Consider the following 25,133-nt stretch of genomic DNA (forward strand, 5'->3'; position numbering starts at 1 on the left):
CTATCTATCTATCTATCTATCTATCTATCTATTATATAGTGCCTTTCATATATCTATCTATCATATAGTACTTTTCCTATCTATCTATCTATCTATCTATCTATCTATCTATCTATCTATCTATCATATAGTACTTTTCCTATCTATCTATCTATCTATCTATCTATCTATCTATCTATCTATCTATCTATCTATCTATCATATAGTGCCTTTCATATCTATCTATCTATCTATCTATCTATCTCCTTCCTGTTCTTGCTGTCGCTGTGCATGCTGGGTGGTTGTCTCGAGTGTGAGCGAGTGGAACTGGTGGTGGACGCTGAGGTGAGTGTGGTGATTCTTTTTTTCTTCTAATTTTCTAGTTTCTTATTTCTATCTTTTCTTTGGTGAAAACAGCTACACTTGTTTTTATACTGAGTGGCTTAGGCCACGGCAGCCGCAATGGCTGCAAATCTTGAACGTCTGAGCCGCCGCCATGGGATTAAACTTATTTCAGAGGAGTTTGTTCCTTTAGAGGCGGGGGTTTTGGCGGTAGGCGAAGTGGTCGGATGTGACAATATTAAGTCAGCTTCACGAATGAGCGGGAATATCGTGGTTTTTTTGAGCTCTGTGGATTTAGTCCCACAGTAGTTGAGAAGGGGTGGTTATTAATGGCTCCTTTGTACAAGTTTCCCCTTTAGCCGTCCCGTCCGTAGAGTAACAATTTCAAATGCGCCGCCTTTCTCAAAAATGAAACTATAGCGAAAGAGTTGGAGCGGCATGGGCGTCTGGTATCGAAAATTCGGCACATTCCTTTAGGGTGTAAATCGCCAGATTTAAAACATGTCTTGTCATTTAGACGACAAGTTTTTATGGTTTTAAATAGAATGGATGACGAATTAAATGTGGCAATGAAGTTTAGAGTGGACGGTTTCGATTATGTGATTTTCGTCACTTCTAACGAAATGAAATGTTTTGGCTGCGGAGTGAAGCTCATTTAATTAAACAGTGTCCTGAGAGACAGCAAGGGAGCAAGAAAACTGGCCGTACAAACACAGAAATAGAGGGGCAGAAAGTGGAAGATCACGAAATTGTGGCTGATGGCGCAGAGGCGCAAGGTGATAAGAATAAAAATGCTACTAGAGCTGAAGGGCAGGAGAATCAAGTGCCTCCCAGAGATGAGCCGAATGAAGGCGGTAGTGAAACGGTAGATCAAACAGCGGCTGCAGCAGAAAGTGTGTGGGGAGACATTGATATGGACGAGGGAGCAGCAACGAGACAGAGGAAAAAAGTGAATTTAAACGTCCTGCTCAGAAAAGGCAAGGAGAAAGAGAAGATCGGGCACGAAAGAAAATTGTTTTAAGTCAGGGCTCGGGGGTCGTTGGAGAGGATCCCGCCTATGGTCCTTGTCAGGAGGATTTTCCCGTCTTCGCGGAGACGGCCGATAACGTCTCAAATGCGGGAAGTGTCGGGGAAGAGCATGACGACGGTAATATCTCCGATGGGTCTGCTGCCTCGGAGCCCCCAGAGTTAAAAGCCAGGGGGGGTTACAGCGCTCAAAGTGTTAAAGAGTTTTTGGTGAATACCGCCGGAAAAAAGGGGGTGGACGTGGCCGAATTTTTCCCTGACATTGACCTCTTTCTATCGTCTGTCCGCGGGTTGCGACGAGACAAAGCAGCCTCCGCAATGTTTGATGTTAAAGAACTAGTGAGGCTAAAGAATTTAACAAGTAAACTGAGAAAACAGTCCAATCTAAACACCACCTAATGGCTAAGCCCCTGTTAAATCCACTCCACAGTCTTTGTGGTGGTCCCTGTGTTTTATTGTGTGTTTATCTATATATTCTGTTACCATGGCAAGTGTACATAGGAACCCTAAATATTAACGGTGGGAGAAGTCCAGATAAGAGGGTCGCATTGTTTGATTTTATCAGACAAAAAGACTTGAATGTCACCTTTCTACAAGAAACCCACATTGATGAGCACAATCAGTGGGAGTGGAGCAGGGATTGGAAGGGGGGCATTTTTTTTAGTAATGGGACAAATGTTAGTGCTGGAGTGGCTGTTTTATTTCTTGGGGGGCTTCAAGTAGAAGTCTGTAGTACTGAGGAGCTGGTGAAAGGGAGACTCCTAAAAGTACGGTGAAATTTCATGGCAGTGTCGTCACTTTCATTAATGTATGCGCCGAATGAGGGTGAGGAGAGGCTCCACTTCTTTAATAAGTTAGGAGATCTTTTATCTAAGTGTGACCCTGAAGAAGTGGTGGTGTTAGGAGGGGATTTTAATTGTACACTTGATACCAGAATGGACAGAAATAACGGACTGGAACCACACCCTTGCTCAGCACGAGCTTTAGGTAAAATAATTAAGGACTTTGGGCTGGAAGATGTGTGGAGGGCAAAAAATGGGGCCTGTCGGCAATACACCTGGGGGCGGAAGTGGAAATACGATCTCAATGGCGAGACTCGATCATTTTTATAGTTTTAAGCACCTGTTAGGCTTATTTAAGGTGTGCTCTATTGTGCCTACTGGATTCTCTGATCACAGTTTGGTGTGTTGTACACTTATTTGTAACACTTACAGACCCGTAGTCCATACTGGCATTTTAACACACTCCTCCTTAAAGATCAGAACTTTAAAGAGTTATTTGTTCATTTCTGGGGAGGCTGGAAGGCTATGAAGAAGGAGTTCACCAGCTTACAACAGTGGTGGGAGGTTGGGAAGAGTCACATCCGGGCCTTGTGTCAGGAGTATACCAGAAATGTCACCCGAGTATTGCGGTCAGAAATGGCAGCTTTAGAAATTAAAATAGCTGAATTTCAACAGCTTCTAGAGAAGGGTCCAAATGAGCAGCTTCAGGCGAGCCTGACTTCTGCTAAACTGGGGTTGGCCCACCTGCTTGAGACCAGAGCTCAGGGGGCTTTAGTGAGGGCCCGCTTTCAACGACTGACTGAGATGGATGCACCAACTCAATACTTTTTTGGTTTAGAGAAAAAACTGCAGAGTAAAATCTTACATTGCATAAGAACACCCGATGGCAGAGAGACACAAGAGCCCAGTGAAATAAGGCAGGTGGTCCGAATTTTATGAACTTCTGTTTGCTGCAGATGGTGATGGTGGCAGTGAACACCAACAGGCCTTTTGCAGGACTTACCGGCTGCCCAATGCAGATGTGGCAGAGCTAAATAGAGAGGTGACCTTTGCAGAACTCACCACAGCCCTGGGACAGCTGAAAACAGGGAAGGTCCCTGGAATCGATGGAATACCAGTGGAGTTTTATAAAGAGTTCTGGGATGTCATCGGCCTGGACTTATTGGAGGTGTTCCGGTGGAGTTTTAAGACTGGCTTGTTACCACAGAGCTGCCGTAGAGCCGTGATCACGCTGCTGCCGAAGAAGGGAGACTTGTGTCTCATTAAGAACTGGCGGCCTGTGTCTCTCTTATGCGCTGATTATAAAGTTCTCTCTAAAGCCTTAGCCAACAGGATGGTCCAAGTTTTAGGGAGAGTGGTGCATCCTGATCAGAATTACTGCGTGGCTGGCAGGTCCATCTTTAATAACATTTTTTTAATTCGGGACATTTTGGCTGCTGCAGAACTGTTTGGTTTTCAGACTGGTCTTATTTTTCTTGACCAGGAAAAAGCTTTTGACAGGGTCAGTCACTCATTTTTATGGAATGCCATGAAGGCGTTTGGGTTTGGGGGGTCTTTTATTAAATATATTCGCTTACTTTATAGTGACATTTCTGGTATCATAAAGATCAATGGTGGCTTGTGCGCGCCTTTCAGTGTCAGAAGAGGAGTCAGACAGGGCTGCTCTTTGTCCGGCATGTTATATGCTCTGGGCTGGAGCCTTTCCTGGTGCACCTGAGGAAGGTGCTGACTGGTCTCTCCATCCCCAACTGCAACATGGACCCTGTGAAAGTCACTGCTTATGCAGATGATCTTGCTGTAGTCATCACAAGCCAGAAGGATTTGGCAATTAACAGAAGGTCTAGGAATTACAGTAAAGCGTCTGGCTAAAGTGAATTGGAACAAAAGTAGTGCAGTGCTGGTGGGGAACTGGACAGGATGTAGTCCTCCTCGACTGGAAGGAGGTCTGCAGTGGACAACTGGAGGCTTCCTGTACCTGGGAGTCCATCTTGGAGATGACCACTACATCCAAAAGAACTGGGAGGGTCTGTTGGACAAGGTTACAGCTCGGCTTGCCAAATGGAAGTGGATACTCCCTCAGTTATCCTATAGAGGACGGATGCTGGTCATTAATAACCTGGTGACCTCCAGCCTGTGGCACAAATGTATTTGTTTGCAACCTCCACTTTGCTTGTTCAGCAGATACAGAAGGCGATCATAGATTTTTTTGGACTGGTACCCATTGGATACAGAAGGGCGTTCTATTTTTACCATTGGATGAAGGCGGACAAGGACTTATTGACATTACCAGCAGGATTGCTGCTTTCCGCCTTCAGACCATTCAAAACTGTTGTATCCTGTTGAGCAGAGCCAGTGGATGAACTTAGCCGTACTCTTCTTTAAACAGGCCAGGCATATGGGACTTGGGAAAAGTTTACTGCTGTGCCACTTGGATAAGATCAAGACTTTACAGGTGCCAGAGTTTTATAAAAGCCTTTTAGCAGCATGGCAACTACTGGATAAAAAGGACTGTGATGACCTCTCCACATTTTGGGTCCTTCATGAACCACTGTTCTACAATCCTGCTGTTGGCACTGCTACAGGAATTTCTGAAAACTTTATTAATCATTTCATAATACATGGAATAACCACAATAAAGGACATAATTGACTGGGAAAATTACACTTGGAAAAGTGCACAAGTGGTAGCAGTGGAGACAGGAGTGCACTCAGTCCGCTTAATGGAGAAGTTTCTGTGGCAGGTACAATCATCAATGGACAGGGAATCCATGACACTCCTGCACGGAATTTTCTTATCACAACTGAAGCCAATTGACGAAACGCCTTTTCCAACGCTTACTGTGTCTCCGGCTGTTGAACTGAGGGATGGTGAGACTAATGTTTTAGCCTTAAGTTCTCTAGAGGCGTTATCTCTACCTACAGTGCCGGGGAAACAGCTGTACAGGATTTGTGTGAAGGTGAACAACCTGGAGCAGCTGAGGACACGAACACGACACACCTGGAGAGACAAGCTTGGAGCCCCTCAGGGACTGAACCCTGCATGGAGGTCGTTGTACAAGCCGCCATTGGCCAGTAGGGTGGGAGACCTGCAGTGGAGGTTGGTACATGGGATACTAGCGGTGAACTCCTTCTTATCGATTATATGTCCGGGGGTCTCGGATTGCTGCCCTTTTTGTGGTCTGAGGGAAAGTGTCTTTCATGCTTTTATGTATTGTGAGAGGCTCCAGACCTTTTTTAGTAAAATTGAAAGAATAGTAGAAGGGCTGGGGGTCCCGTATAATGGCATGGTGTTTGTGTTTGGGGTTAAAATTACTAAACACACCAGAGAAAATATGAACTTAATTAATTTTATTATCGGGCAAGCAAAACTGTCAATATGGAAGACCGTAAAAACAAGATTACTGGGAGAGGAAATGAAAATGTTGTTGTCTTTTTAGAAAAGTATGTGAAAGTAGGATATTAGTGGATTTTAATTTTTATAAGTCCACAAATAATTTAGCAAAGTTTAAGGAAATGTGGTGTGTGAATAATGTGCTTTGTGTATGTGATGAAGATAATTTGCAATTTGTGCTCTGAGTTTGGTGTTTTACTCCTTTATAAATTGGGTTGATAAATTAAGAATAAGTGGGATTGGAGGGTGGAAACAATGGGAGGGATTAAATAAATATATATTCCAAGAACAATATGAATATGTAATGGTTTAAAAGTGAATAATCATCATTAGGAATGTGTGTACGTGGTTTTTTGTAAGACTTAAGTTTTTGAGTTTACTGTGTTTTTTTGTGTATTTATTCCTGTGTTTATTCAATAAAGTTTGGTTTTAAAAATAAAAATATCTATCTATCTATCTATCTATCTATCTATCTATCTATCTATCATATAGTGTCTTTCTATCTATCTATCTATCTATCTATCTATCTATCTATCTATTATATAGTGCCTTTCATATCTATCTATCTATCTATCTATCTATCTATCTATCTATCTATCTATCTATCTATCTATCTATCATATAGTGCCTTTCATATATCTATCTATCTATCTATCTATCTATCTATCTATCTATCATATAGTACTTTTCCTATCTATCTATCTATCTATCTATCTATCTATCTATCTATCTATCTATCTATCTATCTATCTATCTATCTATCTATCTATCTATCTATCATATAGTCCTTTTCCTATCTATCTATCTATCTATCTATCTATCTATCTATCTATCTATCTATCTATCTATCTATCTATCTATCATATAGTGCCTTTCATATCTATCTATCTATCTATCTATCTATCTATAGTGCCTTCTATCTATCTATCTATCTATCTATCTATCCTTTCTGTCTGTGGAATCTCTGTCTGTCGATTACTCTGGTCTGGGTGGGCGTGGTTGTTGGTCGCAGGTTCGCTCCGTTCGTTTGGGTATCTGTGAGTATTTCTCGTTTTCTTTTCTAACTTTCTTTACTATTAGTTTTATGTATAAAGATTTTTTTACTGATTTGCCATTTATTTGAAAGTATATAGTTTATTGTCAGTGGTTGTTGTAATAGTCGGACGCTGCTGCGGCTCGCCATGGCGCGCCGAGCAAAGCCTCCAGGGCTTAACCCGCGAAATTTTGAAAATCTTTCAAGGAAAAATGGAATTAAAGTGGTTGTGGACCCGATGGTTTCTGTTGAGGCGTGTGTTATTGAGGTAGCGAAAAGAGTTGGCTGTAAGAATGTGAAGTCAGCATCCCGAATGAACAAAACTATTGTAGTTTTTCTGCTAAGCTATGGTGCATACTATAGTGCAGGAAGGCCTGGTGATAAACGGCTCGCTAGTCCCGGTTCTGCCTTTATCGACTCCTGCTAAACGAGTTATTATTTCAAATGTTCCACCATTTTTGAAAAATGAGGCTTTATTAAATGAACTTCGTAGATATGGTGAAGTCATATCTGATGTGGTTATGATACCGCTTGGCTGCCGCTCACCGGATTTAAAGCATGTCGTGTCTTTCCGGAGACAGGTGTACATGATACTAAATAACTCGCGTGAGGAGCTTGATGTGGCCTTGAAATTTAAAGTAGAGGGTTACGAATATATAGTTTTATCACTACGGAACAAATGAAATGCTTTAAGTGTGGTCAGACAGGGCACAAAGCGAGTCAGTGTAAGCGGGTGAGATGACGGAGAGCTCGGATATGCCGGGACCGTCTGGTGTGCACAGAGAGCCCGTGATAGAACTTCGGACAACGAAGAGAATGAGTCGGTGATCAGTGATTCGGAAATGGAGGATCTGAGTTACGATTCAGATGAAGCGGCTGAAGATCAGAGTGAAATTACTGTAGTTCAAAGTATCACAGCTGGCCGGGACATGAAGCAGGGGAGCTGGAAGTGTCCAGCGGAGAGCCTGCGTTAGGAAAAACCTGAGGGCTGAAATGATCACGGCAGCGGCTAATGCCGGGCAGATTAGTAAAAGTAATGGGAACAAGAAGGCTGAAGTCAGCCATGAAGAGGAGGAGATGGTGGCTAAGGTGATACCAGGGTCGAATATTATAAAGATGACCCTGCAGCGCTTCTCCAAAAACACCCACCGAGTATTGCCGCTCTAGAGACGTGCCCAAGAGATGCGCCTTCTCAAGGGGCGGAGAAGAGCGCTGGCTGTGCAGGCATTGACTGAAGAAACAACGCATGAGACGGGGCCGATGGAGAAATGCTCGTTGAAGACAGTAACGATGAACACGGTTATGTTAAGCCGGTAACCAGAAAAGAAAAGAACAAATAACCAGTGGTGGGCGCCAAGAAGAGCACTAAGACTGAAAGTGCAGAGGCCGCCGCTAGTGATCAGCAGCAGACAGACGGCACTGAAATCAAAGCGAGAGAGGAAGGAGGGGAGGACGGCAATGAATCTGACCCGTCGATAAGAGTTGATCTGTCATCTCACTCGAGCTTACACGAGGCTTACAGCACAGAAAGCATTTTGCGCTTTTAGAGTTTTAGAAGGGAAGCGGGGGTCAGTATAGTCGAACACTTTCCTGATCTCCATCAGTTTCTGAGCTCGCGAAGCAAGTGCGGCGGCGGGCTGCTGAATTAGGTATGACCTCCAAAGAGAGAGTCCGATTAAAGAATATCATAAGCAAAGTGAAACGTTCACTAGAAGCACAATCATGATGGCAGTTTTAATGCGATTACCCGTTTCTTTGGTTAATGTAGTGTTGTTGACCGCCACCTTATTTTCTTTTAAAATGCCTGTCTATTCCCTGTGCTCTTTCAATATAAACGGCTGCAGAGATCTAGTAAAAAGAACGGCGCTATTTGAGCACTTAGCGCAAAAAGAATTAACGTGGTTTTCCTTCAAGAGACCCATACTGACGAGGCTAATCAGTCTGACTGGCACAGAGAGTGGCCAGGGCTGGCACATCTTAGTCATGGCTCAAATCTCAGTGCAGGAGTCGCGATCTTATTTTCTAAGAGTTTTGTACCTGACAGTGTTGTTTGTACTGAGTTAATCCAGGGGAGGCTGCTGAAGGTAGAAGCGCAGCTGGGAGAGAAGAAGTGGGTGTTCATTAACGTATGCGCCCCAAATGTAGGGATTGAGAGAACTCACTGCTTCTCAGTTTTAAATGATGTCCTGGGGACATGTGACAATGATGAGCTGGTGTTTGTTGGGGCGACTTTAACTGCACAGAAAATGCGCAGCTGGACAGGAATGGGCTAGAACCGCACCGGGTCCGTCCAATCACTGAGGTCTGTGGTCACCAATAATAATCTCCTTGATATTTGGAGGGATTTTTATCCGGGGGTCCGGCAGTATACGTGGGTGAAGAGCTCAGCTGGGCTGCTGTCTATGGCTCGACTTGACAGAATTTACATCCAGAAAAATCACAGGAACCTCATAGCTAACTGCTCCATTCTTCCAACTAGTTTATCTGATCACTGTCTTGTTTCCCTTCAAATCTCTTTTCTCTCTGCTCCTTCTGTTAAATCCTACTGGCACTTTAATAATAATCTACTGAAAGACCCCCACTTCATCAACTGTTTCAAATACTTCTGGACACAATGGAGATACAAAAAGAAGACCTTCTCTTCACTGAGGCAATGGTGGGATTGCTCAAAAACTGAGATCGCGTATTGTGCCAACAATACACCGAGCACACCACCAGGGATGTGAATGCGCCATTTCTGAACTGGAGAAGGATATTGAGGAACTTCATTCAGTTTTATGTAATAACTTTGACGGCAGCATTTTGAGTCCCTCAAAACTAAGAAACAATTATTGATGGACCTTATAGACAAGAGAGTCAACGGCGCACTCGTCCGCTCGAGAATGCAGTCGCTCACCCAGATGGGCGCTCCTACGCAATTTTTTTTTAAACTGGAAAAAACAATTGGCCAAAGTAAGACCATCAACTGTTTAAAAAATGACAAAGGTCAAAACCTGCTGGAGCCTGAAGCCCTTCGATCCTGGGCACACCAATTTTACCAGCGACTGTTTTCTGCAGACATTGAAGAGGTACATTTAGAGTCGTCAATTTTCTCCAGGACTTACCTCAGGTTCTAGATGGAGAGAAAGACTTCATGGAAACTACGATCTCTCTAGATGAGTTGACCACAGCGTTGAATGGGCTGAACATTGGGAAGTCCCCAGGAATTGACGGTTTGCCTGTTGAGTTTTTTAAAGCTTTTTGGTGTCACCTTGGCGCTGATCTGGCAGAGGTTTTCTGTGAAAGTCTGCGAGTGGGTGAACTGCCCCTTTCCTGTGTCAGGGCGGTTATCACACTACTCCCAAAGAAAGGAGACCTCACGGAGCTAAAGAACTGGCGCCCAGTAAGCCTGCTGTGTGCGGATTACAAAATCTTCTCCAAGGCCCTGGCTAACCGGTTAGGAAGAGTCATGGCGAGTATCGTGAACCCCGAGCAGACATACTGTGTCCCCAGCAGGTGTATTCTGGACAACATCTTCCTGGTTCGGGATGTGATTGATGCTGCCAGGCTCTTTGGGTTTGATGCTGGTCTTTTATCACTGGATCAGGAGAAGGCGTTTGACAGGGTGGACCACAATTACCTTTTAGCAGTGCTGAAGGCCTTTGGCTTTGGACCTTCATTCATTAAACACATTGGACTTTTTATATCACAACGTTTTTAGTGTCGTGAAACTCAATGGAACACTAACCGCCCCGTTCAAGGTCACCAGAGGGATACGTCAGGGTTGCTCTCTGTCCGGTATGCTCTTCTCGCTCTCCATCGAGCCGCTACTACAACAAATTCGCATCCGCCTTCAAGGTCTGAACATCCCTCAGTGCCCGAATTTACAGCTCAAGGTGGCTATGCTGATGATTTAACCGTGTTCATCTGTCATCCTGGAGACATCACGGAGCTGAAACATTGCCTGGATGAATTTGAAAAACTGTCATCGGCAAAAATTAACTGGGACAAAAGTACCGCATTTTTAATTGGCAACTGGAGGGATGGAGACCCACCGGGCCTACCTGGTGGCCTTAAGTGGAACAGAAGAGTCTTCAGATACCTGGGGGGGTTTAGGACAAGGAGGAGTAGCTGAAGAAAACTGGGCAGACTGGGCGGAAAAAGTTCAAGCCAGACTGAAGAAATGGAAGTATCTTCAAAAGGAGATCTCCTGTCGAGGCAGGGTCCTCATTATTAATAACTTAATAGCCTCCATGTTCTGGCATAAGTTACAGTGTATAGACCCTCCAATATCGGTCATCAAGAACATCCAGGCAATACTTTTAGATTTCTTTTGGGATGGCCTGCATTGGGTAAAGCGCAGTGTCCTGTATCTGCCTGTAGAAGAGGGCGGTCAGGGACTCATTGACTTGGTGAGCAAGATGGAGGCCTTTAGGTTACAGGCATTACATCGGCTCTTATACGGCCCTGAGCACCTACCATGGAGACAGCTGGCCTTTACCTTATTTCGTGGGGTAAGGAATTTAAATTTTGCTGAACATTATTTTTATTACATTCTGCCAACGTTGTTGGGTCTGACCTGCGGAATTTTATAAATCTGCACTTCAGGTTTGGCACAGAAAGTTCAGAAGGACCAGGCTAAATCTGGAAAGTATTTTTGGTTCTTGGAAGAACCTTTAGTCTGGAATCCTCTTTTAGATTGTTCGTTATTATTTTCTGACTCATTCGTATCAATTCTTTTAAACAAAAGAATTTTAAAAATAAGACATTTATTTAATACAAATATGAGGTGCTGGCACACCCCTGCCCACCTAGCGACAGTCCTGGGGATCAGATCAGTACGCTTGGTTGACATTTTTCTTAGTCAAGTACAAACAGCACTGCGGAGGTCAGGAGCGAGTTCACTGTGTGACGAGTACTTCACAGGTGAGGGACACCAGAAGCAGAGATGACATCACCCACCATCATTGTAAGACCACACGTCACTGACCACACTGACAGACCTGGACACCTTCTCAGATTTGGGACTCTGGTCGAGAAAGACTTTGAACTGTTTAACAAAAAAGAACTTTATAAACTGTGTGTCAAAGTGACATTTTATAACCAACTGAAAGGGTTGCCAGATACTTTGTGGAGGAAAGAACTGCAGGTCTCAGAGAACATAACATTCATGGAGAGCTTTTTATAAACTCCGTTACAGAAAAGACTTGGGGATCTGCAGTGGAGGATAATGCACTCGGCCTTGGCCACAAACTCATTTCTGAATATAATTAACGCTTCAGAGACTGACCAGTGCCCGTTCTGTGACACAAGGGAGACCATCTTTCATATGTTCATTCACTGTGAACGGCTGAGGCCTTTGTTTATTTTCTTGGATTTAATTCTTAGTGGTTTTGGTTTTGGTCTCTCAAAAATTAACTTTATCTTTGGTATTAACTATAATCAAAAAAATAGGAATAAGTCTGTTCTTGGGAATTTCCTCTTAGGACAGGCCAAGTTGGCAATCCTAAAACAAGGAGGAATAAAGAGAAAAACCTCATGGGGACCGACGCTCTGCTGCTGTTCAAAGTTTTAATTAAAAGTCGACTAAAACTCGAATTCATGTACCATAAACTAACAAACAATTTAGAAATGTTCAGCGACATGTGGGGGACACGACAGGTACTGTGTGCTGTGGAGGGGGGCAAACTGGTGATCAACTGGGAATGAAAAGCATTGGTGGGCTTCAACAATATGCTTTAATTAATGTTGGAGTAGGAGGAGTGTAAAGGAGGATTAGTGGTGGTCTTTGTATTATAATGAATTGTTAATTTTTTATTAATGTGCGGAGTAGGAGGAGTGTAAAGAGGGGAGTAGTGGTGGTCTTTGTATTAAAATGAATTGTTAACTTATTTTTATATTATTTATGTGCGGAGTAGGAGGAGTGTAAAGGGGGCAGTGGTGGTCTTTGTATCATAATGAACTGTCAATTGTTTTGATTTTCTTATTAATGTGCGGAGTAGGAGGAGTGTAAAGGGGGAGTAGTGGTAGTTGTCTGATATTTACTTTTGTTTATCTTGAATATTGGGGCTGTTTATCTTATGACTGTGTATATTGTTAATGTTCATAATAAAGGTCATTTTAAAATTATCTATCTATCTATCTATCTATCTATCATATAGTGCCTTTCATATCTATCTATCTATCTATCTATCTATCTATCTATCTATCTATCATATAGTACTTTTCATCTATCTATCTATCTATCTATCTATCTATCTATCTATCTATCTATCTATCTATCATATAGTACTTTTCCTATCTATCTATCTATCTATCTATCTATCTATCTATCTATCTATCTATCTATCTATCTATCTATCTATCTATCTATCTATCTATCTATCTATCTATCTGCATTTAAATGTTTGGACAACAGAGGGCAGTAGAGGTCATGTTATGTGCAGCCAAAGACTCAGAATTCAAATGTCTGACCACTAACTAGCAGTTATGAGTTCATCAGCCCTGCCTTACAGCTTCAGAGTCCTGGGTTCAAATACCAGTTTGTCTGTTCTCTACTCCCAATGTACATTTTGCATATTCTCCTCATGTTTGAATGCCCACCTGAATTCTCAGTTTTTTCCTTATCATCTCAAAGACATTCATGTTAGGTTAATTGGTGACTGTGTGTGTTTGTGCGTGTGTACACAGACTGGTGCCCAGTCCAGGTTTGGTTCCCAATATTAATACACAGGCCCTTTCAGATAAGAGGCAAATGAAGGAGCTGTCTTATATTCTTTACCTGGAAAAAGGAAATGATGAAGAGTAACTGGGACTACTGAGGAGGCACTGAGGGATTTGGACATCATAGAGTGAGATGTGCTGCTCAGATTAAATAGGCTGAAATCAAACAAATCACCAGGACCAGATCATATTTATCCTCATGTTTATAAAGAGATTAGTGAGTACAGATATAAACCCTTGACTCAATAAATTAATTTATAAATAAAAAATAATGAATAAAAATAAATATAATTTAAAATACATCAATCAAAATAACATTTTCAGATGTTTCTGCACATCCTTTAAGACTGACAGCTAGCACAAACGTTCCTGTTGTAGTAAAAGGGCGTTACAGGCCAGTATCTTAACATGCATCTTGGGTTTATTAATGGAATGATTACATTCATTGATTTGGCTGCTGCTTTTATCCAAAGCAGCTCACACGATTTGATATACAGTAAGTGACGTGACTTGCTCAGGGGTCACACAGCGTTAGTAGTGGGATTTGAACCCACCCGCCGCCTTATGGTTTGAAGTCCAAAGCCGTAAGCTGAATTATTAATGAGCAGACTGAGCAGCCATGTGTGGGTTAGGAGTGTTAGGAAACAGAATGGATTCAGACATGGAAAGGCGTGTTTTACCAATACACAGGAATTCTAAGAAGAAGCAAAAAAAAGGGTGCATACCATATTCTTTATCTTGACTTTCAGAAAGCATTTAATGAGATACCACATGAAAGGTGAAGATCAAACTAACAGCAGTCTGAGTGCAGGGTGATGGGTGTAGGTGGGTACGGAATTGGCTCAGACGCAGGAAGCAGAGGGTGATGGTGCGGAGATAATCAACAAGCCGGTTAAGTCTGCAGATGATCCCAAACTGGGTGGACGGGCAGATCCATTGAATCACCACAGAGGGGCTTGGGCAGCGGACAGGCTTTGGGCAGATTTGTGGCAGATGAAATTTAATGTCCGTAAATGTAATGGATGACACATAGGAAGTAAAAATGTGAGGTCTGATACACAATGGGTGGTCTGATATTTGAAAGTACCCCTAATGAGAAGGACTGTTAAGACCACCATCATAATCATGTGATCACTTATTGTGTGTTTTATAATTCTAATTAATTTCAACTACTGTTTTCACTTTGACATTAAAGTCTTTTTCTCTTGGTCAGTGTCAACAAATCCCAAATGAACACTCCTGGCATTCAATGTTGTCATGGCGTGTCATTTTCTAACCTGCCTAATCCATACGAGGATTGCAGGGGGTGCTGCAGCCGATCCCAGCCAGCGTAAGGCAGCAGCAATAAACCGTTGGGTGGGTGCCAGTCCATCACAGGGTGAACACACACACCAGCTAATTGGGGGTCACCAGTCCACCTACCCTGCATGTCCTTGGACAGCAGGACACGACCGGAGCCCACAAAGACACAGGGAGGAGATGAAAACTCCATGCAGTAAAGACCCAAGACATGAACCCCAGCCTCCTTCCTTTTTGCTTCCACTGCTCCGCCGTGCTGTCCGTTGTATAACAATAAAATGTGAAAACATCCGAGAGGGTGAAGACTCTTTAAAGGCGCCGTACATGGAGAAAAAGCAGTGGAAGAAAGGGAGAACCTGTAAATCCCACACAGTGGGCCAACGCTTGAACCCGGATCTGTAGTGTTGTGGTGTTAACCACTGGGCCGGGCGTCTTTCTACACAGTGGGCTGCATGTCTTTAGGCTAAAGTAGGGACTGCTGGACTACCCTAAAAAAAAAAATACACATTCGGGAGAAAATATGAAAATTTATATGTGGTGCCAACACACTCTAACGTTTTCACTTCATTTATTTTCATTTTAGGCGGCACAGTGGGTAAAAGAATGTAGATAAATGCAAATAAACTACATTGAAAAGAGTAAAATTATTTTTATTTTACTAGAAGTGAATTCGCTGCTGCCTCGCAGTTAGGAGACCTGGGTTCACTTTCTGGGTCCTCCCTGCGTGGAGTTTGCATGTTCCTCCGGGTGCTCCGGTTTCCTCCGACAGTCCAAAGACGTGCAGGTTAGCTGCATTGGCCATCCTGAATTGTCTCTAGTGTGTGTGGTGTGTGTGTGTGTATACAACCTGCACTGGGCTGGCACCCTGCCCAGGGTTTGTTTCCTGCCTTGCGCCCTGTGTTGGCTGGGATTGGCTCCAGCAGACCCCCGTGACCCTGTAGTTAGGATATAGCGAGTTGGATAAGCTTTTAAATGTGGAGACAGTCGAGGAGCAGTGGAACAGGTTTAGAAATGTTTTACATGTAATGCAGGACAGATACATACCTAAATTTGGAATTATAGGAAACTAAAAAAAACTCCACGATGGATTAATAAAGATTTAAAAAAGAAGTTGCAAAGGAAGAAACTGCTGTATAAGGCATATAAGACTAATGACTGCAAAGTGAATTGTAGAGTGTATGAGAACATGAGGGCAACCTTTAAGAAGGATATCAGCGAGGCTAAAAGATCGTTGGAGAGGAATATAGCAGATAAGGCGAAAGAAGACCTAAGAGATTCTTTCAGTATTTTAGTAGTAAAAGATCAGTTAAGGAGGAGGTCAAGTGCATCAGGAATAGTAAAGGGGAATTAAAAGATACAGACAATGAAATAGCAGATGCCCTAAACTTAAATTTTTCTGAGGTCTTCACAAGTGAGCAAGTGGACAACCTCAGAGCAGTAACAGGGACTACTAAGGAGGTACTGAGGGATTTGGAAATTGTAGAGAGAGAAGTGCTGCTCAGATTAAATAAAATGAAATCAAACAAATCACCAGGACCAGATAATATTTATCCTTGTGTTCTTAAGGAGACTAGTGAGTACAGATCTAAACCCTTGACACATATTTTTAGGAAGTCACTGTGCACTGGAGAGATTCCGAAGGACTGGAAAATGGCAAATATCATCCCATTATATAAAAAGGGGGACAGGGCAGATCCAAGCAACTATAGGCCAGTAAGCTTAATGTGCATCAGAGGAAAATTAATGGAAGGAATTATTAAGGATAAGATTGAGCAACACATGGCAAGGACAGGAGTTATTAGGAACAGTCAGTGTGGGGTCAGAAGAGGGAGGTCATGTTTCACTAACATGCTGGAATTCTATGAGGTTGCAACAAAAGCATACGATCAAAGTGGAGCAGATGAGATTATTTATCTGGACTTTCAGAAGGCATTTGATAAGGTGCCACATGAGAGGTTGGGCATCAAGTTAAAAGAAGTGGGAGTTCAGGGTGATGTTTTTAGATGGGTGCAGAATTGGCTCAAACACAGGAAGCAGAGGGTGATGGTGCGAGGAACCTCATGAGAACTGGCCGATGTTAAGAGCGGCGTTCAACAGGGGTCAGTGCTAGAGCCGCTGCTATTTTTAATATATATAAATGATTTAGATAGGAATATAAGTAACAAGCTGGTTATGTTTGCAGATGATACCAAGATAGGTGGATTTGCAGATAATTTGGAATCCATTATATCATCACAGAAGGACTTGGATAGCATACAGGCTTGGGCAGATTTGTGGCAGATGAAATTTAATGTCAGCAAATGTAAAGTATTACACATAGGAAGTAAAAATATTAGGTTTGAATACACAATGGGCGGTCGGAAAATCGAGAGTACACCTTATGAGAAGGATTTAGGAGTCATAGTGGACTCTAAACTATCAACTTCCCAACAGTGTTCAGAAGCCATTAAGAAGGCTAACAGAATGTCATGTTATACAGCGCCTTGATCTGTGGAGTACAAGTCACAGGAGGTTCTGCTCAACCTTTATAATGCACTGGTGAGGCCTCATCTGGAGTCCTGTGTGCAGTTTTGGTCTCCAGGCTACAAAAAGGACATAGCAGCACTAGAAAAGGTCCAGAGAAGAGCGACTAGGCTGATTCAGGGTCTACAGGGGTTGAATTATGAAGAAAGATTAAAAGAGCTGAGCCTTTACAGTTTAAGCAAAAGAAGATTAAGAGGTGACATGATTGAAGTGTTTAAAATTATGAAGGGAATTAGTCCAGTGGATCGAGACTTGTATTTTAAAATGAGTTCATCATGAACACGGGGACACATTTGGAAACTTGTTAAGGGTAAATTTCGCACAAACATTAGGAAGTTTTTCTTTACACAGAGAATGATAGACACTTGGAATAAGCTACCAAGTAGTGTGGTAGACAGTAAGACTTTAGGGACTATCAAAACTCGACTTGATGTTTTCTTGGAAGAATTAAGTGGATAGGACTGGCGAGCTTTGTTGGGCTGAATGGCCTGTTCTCGTCTAGAGTGTTCTAATGTTCTAAATTGTCCCGTGTGTGTGTGTGTGCTGTGGGTGTGGTTGTGTGTGCCCTGCTGTGGGCTGGCACCCTGCCTGGGATTTGTTCCTGCCTTGCGCCCTGTGTTAGCTGGGATTGGCTCCAGCAGACCCCTGTGACCCTGTGTTAGGATATAGCGAGTTGGATAATGACTGACTGACTAACTGACTGACTGACTTATTTTCATTTTTCATTGCTGACATGCAATTAATCTTCACTACATTTTTTAAAAATTTATTGCAATAATTAAATAAGTGTATTTATCGGATTTATCAGAATTACTTCTGAATGATTTGAAATTGCTTCTGTGTTTTTTTTTCCAGTACTTCCTGACTCACTGCCCACATATGACATTCCATTAAACTCCTCTTGATGTCTGTGTATGAAAGATGTTGAACTTTTTGGGGTCCTCTTCTGTTTGGGGGCCCTCATTTAATTTTTTAGCCATTTTGTGGACCATATTTTGGTCAGGAAATTACAGCCGTATGATAAAGTGTCAACCAATCTCAGTCAGTCAGTCAGTGATTTTCTAACCCATTTAATCCCGAGCAGGTCATGGTGGTGGTGGTTTTCAGGGGGAGCCAATCCCAGCCAGCATTAGGGCACAAGGCAGGAACAAGCCCAGGACATGGCACCAGTCCATCGCAGGACAAACACACACCGCAGGCACCCACTGGGACTGCCAGTCCACCTAACCTGCATGCCTTTGGACTGTGGGGGGGGAAAACCACACAGACATGGGGAGAACATACAGGGCCTTCTTAACAACATCACAGGCCCCCCTGGCAAAGTAGTGCACTGGGGCCCCTGATTTGATAGCAAAACAGAAACATACAAAGGCATCAGAAACATCATGGGACCCCGGCCAGTGCCCATTGGGCCCAAACGTTATGTCGGCCCGGTGTGGTGAGAACCTGGGACACAAACCCTGGTCTCCTTACTGCGAGACATTAGCGCCACCACGCCACCCCCACAAATGGCTTCTTCAGCAAAAATGATCAGAAGGACTTGAAGTTGTGCAGATCACATCAACTGACCCGAGGAGTCCACCCCGCAATGGGACAGGAGGGGTCTAAGTGACTCCTTTTCACAAAACGTCAAAAGAACTGGAATCGGTAATCGAGTCATGCGGAGTGTCGTTTTATTCTGCGTTGAGGTTGCTGATCACAAATCTGATCATATTTTTGATATTTGATTCTTTACTGGTGGTCCCTCTAAGAGCCACTACGAGAATGTTAAAAGTGACAGATACCAAGAATAAGCCGGTGGGGTTTCATTTGAAGCTACTTCAAGGTCAGGGATTATGAATATGATGCCAGTCTTCATTTTTGATCCTTTGCCAGCCCATTATTGACCTCAATCAGAAGGTAAAATATGACAAATCTCTATTACAATCCAGAATATTTAGACTTGAGACATTTAACCTCCTTAGCGTTAATCTCGAGTGTCTCTTCTGGTCTGACCGGTTTATACCCCACGCTTAGGGATGGTTTATACTTCATGCTCAGGACGCGTATGTGCACACATCATGGCTGCCACACGTTCCCAGCGTTGTTTTGACGCGTCCTATAATCACGTCCTCAGAAATTAACACAACGTGTTTGCAAATTGAAGCACCAGCAAAAAGTCGGGCGCAGTGTGTTAAGGTTTTGGTGCGTGACATCAGCATTGTTGTTTACTATCAACGTGTGATGGCGAGCCGCACTGCAGCTCTAACGGGATCAGTCTGTGTGCTTCAATGTTTGATGAATGGCTCAATGTGGTGAAGCAAATCATCAGACTTAAATGCTGATGTGTGAATATCTTTGTGATGTTCTTCTTCATCCATTTCTTGCATAGACAATGCACGTGTTGTATATTCCACATTGTAATGACGCACTACATTAAAGGTCTCACATACTATCTCGACATTCTGTGTCGCTGTTGCCATCTTTTTTTGGCACCTTCGCAACAGCATCAGGAGGCAAATAATTTTTACTTTTAACATCTTTCGTCCCTTAACTTACAACACAGCGAAACCGAACGTTGTTTTCTCACCGTGATGATTTCTCACACTGCCGCCTGGTGGAATCCTTAGGATTTATACTAGCAAGTAAGCATACAAGTATAGTCAGTGCACTGTTTGCTTGGCAGCAGCGTAAAAGTGGCAGCAGTCTTAATACCGAATGTAACTCGGGTAACAGTAAAGGCGTGTCATACGTAAGCGTCAGGCCCGAGCATTACCCGGGCAACGGTGTAGCCACGTCTCATGTAAGACCCGAGGATTATTCGTGCTGTAAAAGTTCCAACAGCGTTAGTGTCGAGTGTCACCCAGGCAACGATGTAGATACATCTCGCGTAGGACTCGGGTAACAGCATAGGCATGTTTTACGTAAGCGTCAGGCCCGAGCGTTACCTGGGCAACGGTGTAGACGCGTCTCGTGTAAAACCCGAGGATTACTTAAACTGTAAAAGTGCCAACAGTGTTAGTGTCATGCTTTACTCGGGTAGCAGTATAGGTGTGTCTTACGTAGGTGTCAGGCCCAAGCATCTCACGTGAGACCCAAGGATTATTCATGCTGTAAAAGTGCCAACAGCGTTAGTGTCGAGCGTTACCCAGGCGACGATGCAGACGCGTCTCACGTAAGACCCGAGGATAACTCATACTGTAAAAGTGTCAATAGCATTAGTGCCAAGTGTTACTCGGGTAACAGCATAGGCGTGTCTTACATAAGCGTCAGGCCTGAGCGTTACCTGGGTAACGATGTAGACGCGTCTCACGTAAGACCCAAGGATTACTTATACTATAAAAGTACCACCAGTGTTAGTGTCATGCTTTACTCGGGTAGCAGTATAGGCGTGTCTTATGTAAGCGTCAGACCCGAGCATCTTGCGTAAGACCTGAGGATTACTTGTGCTGTAAAAGTGCCATCAGCGTTAGTGGTGAGCTTTACTCGGGTAACAGTGTAGGCGTGTCTCACGTAAGACCCAAGGATTTCTCGTGCTGTAAAGGTGCCAACAGTGTTAGTGCCGAGTGTTACTTGGGTAACAGTATAGGTGTGTCTCACGTAAGCATCAGGCCTGAGCGTTACCCAGATAACGATGTAGCCGCGTCTTGTATAAGACCCGAGGATTACTCGTGCTGTAAAAGTGCCATCAGCGTTAGTGGTGAGCTTTACTCGGGTAACAGTGTAGGCGTGTCTCACGTAAGCGTCAGGTCCGAGCGTTACCTGGGTAACGATGTACTGTAGACGCGTCTCACGTAAGACTGGGTAACGGTGTAGACATATGTTCTCCTAGCCTCATAATGGCATCTCTTAAGAAACGCTCTTCAGCAGCCCAGGCGTTGAACGCTCTTGACAGTGACGGTGAGGGATCTTTCATGAGTCGCGATGACGAAGTGAGTCTGTCTTCAGGCAGTGAAATTGAAACTCAAAAGGGATTCTGATGAATCTGAAAGTGACGCTCACATCTGGGTTTCTGTTGAGCCTTTTTCAGATGTACCAGTACCACCTCGCTTTGATTTTGTGGGGCAGCCAAGAATAAAAATGAATGTTGACAGCCAAAATCCACGTACTCTACTTGAAGTTATTACGTGAGGATGACGTGATTGAAAGATTTGTTGTTGAGATGAACCGTATTGCTGGACAGTGTCAGGTAAATGACAGCACTTCTAAGCAGTTTTCCCGTTCAAAGATACACCACACAAAAGACATATCTTGACAGCTGTGAACGGAACCCGGGCACAGACAGGCGGACACATTGTTTTTCACCACCACACGTTTATTTACAATATATACAAGTTATTAAAGTGCACACAAAACCCCCAAAGTCCTGGCCACACAACGCCTTACACTCTTCAGGCCGCCTCCTTGCCTCCTCCAGCAAGCTCAGTCCTTCATTCTCTCCCGACTCCAGCTCCGAATGAAGGGAGGCGGCCCCTTTTATCCACACCCGGATGTGCTCCAGGTGCTTCCCGGCAATCTCCCGCCGACACGCCCCCGTATCCTGTACCCCCTGAAGCACTCCGGGTTTCCCTGCTCCTCTTCCCCCCAGCACTTCCCGGTGTGGCAGAAGTGCTGAGGTCCAGGGTTCCCAAGGCATCGGGGCGCCCCCTGGCGGTGACCACGGGCCCCTATAGGGTTGGGCTTCCAAGCCCTCTACCCGTGGCCCCTAAAGCCACCAGGGTGGCGGCCCCCACGTGGTCCAAGGTGGGCGCACACCCTCTTCCAGTCCTCCAAGGCATCCTGGCCGGGTCGTCACCCCTGGCATCCCTGACACAGTATATATGGTAATGGCTTTATTATTTCGTATTATTATTATACTTTTTACATTTCTGACTTTGTAATTTTAGTGTTTTGCGCATTTTACAGTTGAAAGATGAGATTTAATAAAATTGGCATTTTTCATACCAAAAAATGCCACTTTTTTTTCGTTTTTTTTTTTTAGAAAAAATGTAACGCTAAGGAGGTTAAACTAAAGCACGCCTTTTAGTACTTCAGATGTTTGATGCAGCTCTTCAGATTTATTATGCACTTTTACTTCATCATTACATTTTGTACGAATGCCCGGAATCAGAGCGGCTTACGCCAATTCAGACTCAGTAAATGAATTAAAAGCTGGGCATTTGAAAAACAACTGAAGTAAAAAAAAAAACACAAACAAAACAAAACAAAAAAAAAAAACCAAAAAAACACGGAAACGATGACAACATTGGACGTGAGGAGCAGGCAGAAAACAAGGAAGAGAAGTTAAAGATTCAGTGATCAGGAATTTCATTCAGGCGTAAATAACACAGTAGAAGGAATGTCAGCCTATTGTATCGTAGGGACATTCCAGAAAGCCACTCGGAGCAGTGAGCCGATTGGAACAATGCCTGTTATCAGGAGGAATGACATAAACAATATTCATCTACACCTCACACACACACACACACACACACACACACTTATGCCAGACAGCACACTGATACAGTGCCATCTTAACATATGGGCACAATGGGCACTGGCTGGGGACCCCAGGAGCATAGGGGGCCCACAATGTTTCTGATGCCTGTCAGGGGTCCTGCGTGCACTATTCTGTCTTGGGGGGGCTATGATGCTGCTAAGATGGCCCTGCTGGTGAACTGTAGCAGAAAACTAACAAGATAATGAGGAAAGGATTCAATCTGATTAGATACATTTTATTAATCCATCCATCCATCCATTATCCAACCTGCTATATCCTAACTACAGGGTCACGGGGGTCTGCTTTATTAATCCCAAGGGAAAATTCAGATGCATACAGTATCAGAAACATAAAAAAAAAAAGAATAGAGACATATAATACAGCCAATCAATTGATAAATAAATAATAAATAAATGTAAATAGTGTAGGTGTTTCAAAATTAACTTAGCAAGTACAGTACATCAGGTAGAAGCATTGAGTTGCCTGGTGGCAGCAGTCCGAGCAGACCCCCAGAGGCGCTGCTTAGCACACCGTGGTGGAATGAGCCTGTGGCTAAAAGTGCTCCAAGAGAGGGCCACTTGGAGGGGATTATTTCGTGATGGCGTCTGATTTTGATGCATCTTTGTTAAGAACTGAACCAGGGTCCAAGTGCAGTAAGGTGGTTGCTTAATGAATTCTACCAACAGTCCATCGATCATCTCACCATCAATCCAAAGCTTCTTCTCCTGTTATCTCTAGCAGCAAAGCAGCCGGCGATGGGATGCTGTGGTGGGCTGATTTCTGGCATATAAGCGGATGGAAATTTTGTAGGTAGAGACAAAACAAATGTAGTATTAGAGAGAGTTTCGGGTGGCCTGTTTTACTTCATTGATGAGAAGAGCGGTGCTTTGATGTTCACCTAACCAAGCCCACCAGTCTTCAGGGCTGACTCAGAATGTGAAATTTATGGTGAGGGTGATGGAGCATCAGATCCACTTGGGCAGCATGACTGAGTCTGGACTTACATGGGCCTACAAGCCATCCACCTCAAGAAGGACATAAACTGCCGAAACAAACAATTGGAGGATGAGTTGTACCTGAGCACCTTCATTGGTCAGTGGCCCAGAAATGGGGCTGCCGACTCTCTTTCTCTGGAAATGAGATTGAAAAATGAGGACTTTTGAGGATGCCTTTCCCTTCTTCTTCTTTCGGCTGCTCCCGTTGGGGGTTGCCACAGCAGATCATCTTCTTCCATATCTTCCTGTCCTCATCATCTTGTTCTGTCACATCCATCACCTGCATGTCCTCTCTCACCACATCTATAAACCTTTGCTTACGCCTTCCTCTCTTCCTCTTGCAGCTCTATCCTCATCATCCTTCTCCCAATATACCCAGTATCTCTCCTCTGCACATGTCCAAACCAACACAATCTCGCCTCTCTGACTTTGTCTCCCAACTGTCCAACCTGAGCTGACCCTCTAATGTCCTCATTTCTAATCCTGTCCATCCTCGTCACACCCAATGCAAATATTTACATCTTTAGCTCTTCCACCTCCAGGTGTTTCCTGCTTTCTGGTCAGTGCCACCATCTCCAGCCCATATAACATTGCTGGTCTCACTACCATCCTGTAGACCTTCCCTTTCACTCTTGCTGATACCCGTCTGTCACTCCTGACACTTTTCTCCATCCATTCCACCCTGCCTGCACTCTCTTTTTCACCTCTCTTCCACAATCCCCTTTCCCTATGATTTCATAATACGCCTTTATAGTGTCTTATGGGTTTTTTAAAATGATATAAACCTTTAATAACAGTTTATCACTTGTCACACACGAGTGTTTGGGGAACAGCGGGTCAACCCGGTTTGCTTCAGAAAACGTCCCGCGAGGGGTCGGCGGCAGTGTACTAACTTGTCTTTCTTTCCTTCTTCAGAAAGTCCGAGGTCTCACAGCCGTAAACAACGCCCGGACGGCTACAGGAAGCACACACTTCCGGGTCTATTCAATCCCTCTGTTGACCCTTGATCACGTCACAATCCCAGAATCCATCACGACTATCCCAGCATCCGTCACATCAATGTCCGGTCCGCCTCCATAAAATGTCCATCCTTTCTCCCTTCAGTGTCTTTTGATTTCTTGTATGAAACGACTGACAAAACTTTTTGTTACAGTATACGGGGCTAAAACCCCAAACCTTGAGCGATTCTTGTCTCTTTATTATTACACACTATAATGATATGATGGCCTCAATCACAGTCACTGGCAAACTAATAACCCATCAAGCCTCTTAAATTAACAGACTTCATTGCTTCCATTCTTATTTGGATAACTTCCACCCATCCATCATCCAACCTGCTATCTCCTAACTACAGGGTCACGGGGGTCTGCTGGAGCCAATCCCAGGGCACAAGGCAGGAAACAAACCTCGGACAGGGTGCCAGCCCACCGCAGGACACACACACACACACACACACCAAGCACACACTAGGGACAATTTAGGATCACCAATCCACCTAACCTGCATGTCTTTGGACTGTGGGAGGAAACCCAAGCAGACACGGGGAGAACATGCAAACTCCACACAGGGAGGACCTGGGAAGCGAACCACAGGTCTCCTTACTG

At 43.8% G+C, this 25,133-nt stretch overlaps 1 long non-coding RNA gene across 1 annotated transcript; it reads left to right on the top strand.

The window, feature by feature from the left end:
• The first annotated feature begins 283 nt into the window (after positions 1 to 283).
• Positions 284 to 24,707, top strand: LOC120532348. Its single transcript, XR_005634277.1, has 2 exons — positions 284 to 324; positions 24,445 to 24,707. It is a non-coding gene; the product is annotated as an uncharacterized LOC120532348 (long non-coding RNA).
• The last annotated feature ends 426 nt before the right edge of the window (positions 24,708 to 25,133 follow it).

The sequence above is a fragment of the Polypterus senegalus genome, chromosome 7, assembly GCF_016835505.1.
Source record: "Polypterus senegalus isolate Bchr_013 chromosome 7, ASM1683550v1, whole genome shotgun sequence".
Lineage (NCBI taxonomy): Eukaryota > Metazoa > Chordata > Cladistia > Polypteriformes > Polypteridae > Polypterus > Polypterus senegalus.